We start from the raw sequence: 2,211 nt of genomic DNA on the forward strand, positions 1-2,211 counted from the left end.
CGGGGCCGGGGGAACGCGGGGACACGGGTGGCGGGAAGGGCAGGAACGGGATGGACACCCGGGGGAGCAGGCGGCCCCGCAGCAGGTGCTTCTGCAATACTCTTATATATTACCTCTTCTCAGGAAACGTAAGAAAAATAGACAATATTACATATGTCACACCATAAATAAAGTGAACAGTCACTCGAGGGGCACCGGCAAAGCTCCCAGCCTCGGGGTGCACAGAAACCCCCTGGGGGGATGCACTGAGGTCTTGGGGTGCACAGAAACCCCCCCGGGGGGGGATGCACTGAAGCCTTGGGGTGCACAGAATCCCCCCCTGGGGGGATGCACCGAGGCCTCGGGGTGCGCAAAGCTGCAGCAAGGCTCGGTGCTGGTGGCACGAGACCGGAAAAAGGGCGCCCCGCAAGCTCTGCTGCGGCACGGCACGGCACGGCACGGCACGGCACGGCACGGCACGGCGGCACGGCCATCACAGGAGGCAGCTGCGAAGGCAGCGCCGGCAGCCCGGGCCCTTGGGTGACTGGCAACAAAACCCGACCCGGCCCCAAGCCCTTCCCTCCTCTTCCTCCCCTACAGAAAACACACAGGATGGTTTTTGCAAATGCGGAAAAACTACAGCTCCTATCGAGCACACGACTTCTGTTCGCCTCCGGCCAGCCTCGCTCCCCCACGCCACAGCCTCCAGCGGGTTCTCATCATCTTTTATTTGGCAAATGTCTCTTATTATTATCACTATCATTATTATTATTATTATTTTTTGGACCTCTGCAAAACACTATTTACATTCACATTAGCGTACAGCACTCCTGCCCCGCGCGGGGCTTCCCTCCTCTCGGAGCCGGGGGACTTTCCGTATTGCACTCCCGTCCTCTGCGCTTTGTACAATGATGCGAGAAATACAAAATAATCAACATTGTCCTTGGCTGCCTCCTCGGCCAGGAAGGAGGTGGCGCTCACTTTCTTTCCCTTTCCTTTTTCCTCTTAAAAATCCTTGCAAAATAAATCTGACGCGGGGTGTGGGAGCAGCCCGGCAGCGAGGGGCTGGGGGGGGTCCGGCCGCAGGCGACCCCCGACGGCTTCGGGAAGGGAGAAAACCAAAATCTGTCTCTTAATCTCTTTTTTTATTCTCTTTTTTCCAGGGCTGTGGCGGGCAGAGGTAGAGATGTGCCGGCTCCGGCTGCGCCCACCTGGGCGGTTCTCAGCCACCATCTCCCCCTTCCCCCGCCTCGGGGGCTTGCTTTTTTATAAAAAAAAAAAAAAAACTTTTAACAGCCTTAATTACAACCGCCGAATATGCAGCCAGGATCCCGGACTAACTCTTTAAAGCCCCGGGGGCGCGTCCGTCCATCCTTGCGGGGAAGGGAAGGAAGCGACAACAGAACGAAACGAACTTTGGCAGTGGAGAGACGTTTGGATCTTCCTTGGTTTTGGATTTCCTTTGGAGCAGAGGTGAGTCTGGTCTGTTCTTGGCTAGCTAGCAAGGTAGTTACAGGTGAGCGTCCGTCACGCGGCTTGACTTGGCGTCGTCTGGTTTTTGGATTTTTCTTTTTTTTTTTCTTTTTTTTTCCCTTTATTTATTTAAGTGCAGGTTTCTTTTTTTTCCCCTTTTTTACAATTTCTTACTTAAAGCCAAAGAGTCCGACGTTTTCTTTTTTATTTTCTTTATTTTTTTTTACAAAAAAAAAAAAAAAAAGGAAAAAAAAGCAAGAGGGAGACAAAGAAAAGAAGTTTCCTGCCTCCTCCAAGCGAGCCCCTCGGCAGCGCCGATGTGGGCCAGGGCCGGGCGTCAGCGCGTGGCGAGGCTGCAGCCAAATCCCTCATCCAGAAAGAAAAAAGAAAAAAAAAAAACAACAAAACCCCCAAAAAAACCAACAAAAATCCCCCGAACCGCAACCCCCCAACTGATAGAAAACCAACCAAAAAAAGCCAAAACAAAGACCAAAGAGAGAACAGAGAAGATCGGTATTTGCCTTAACTCCACTTAAAGCCCAGTTTGAGGATCCGTGAGGATTATTTGTGAGAGCTAGAGAGGTCGTTTCGGAGGTCACACGAGTCAGGTAGCTGAGGAAATTGCATCGAGTGCAGTCCGTGTCTTTTGGGGAGCGGGGGTGGCAGCGGCGGCAGCAGCGGTGGCGGCGGCGGCAGCAGCAGTCCGAGGGCGGCTCAGCGGGACGCGCTCTCCAGCGGGGCCGGGGTGGCCGGCGTGCC

General features: G+C 54.0%; 1 protein-coding gene across 1 annotated transcript in view; it reads right to left on the reverse strand.

Annotated features, from left to right (window-relative positions):
• CBFA2T3 (CBFA2/RUNX1 translocation partner 3) overlaps nucleotides 1–2,211 on the reverse strand; it is an 11,373-nt gene that overhangs the window by 1,335 nt on the left and 7,827 nt on the right. The gene's annotated exons all lie outside the window — the stretch shown is intronic.

This window comes from Aptenodytes forsteri, unplaced genomic scaffold (genome assembly GCF_000699145.1).
Source record: "Aptenodytes forsteri isolate BGI_AS27 unplaced genomic scaffold, ASM69914v1 Scaffold271, whole genome shotgun sequence".
Taxonomy (NCBI): Eukaryota; Metazoa; Chordata; class Aves; order Sphenisciformes; family Spheniscidae; genus Aptenodytes; species Aptenodytes forsteri.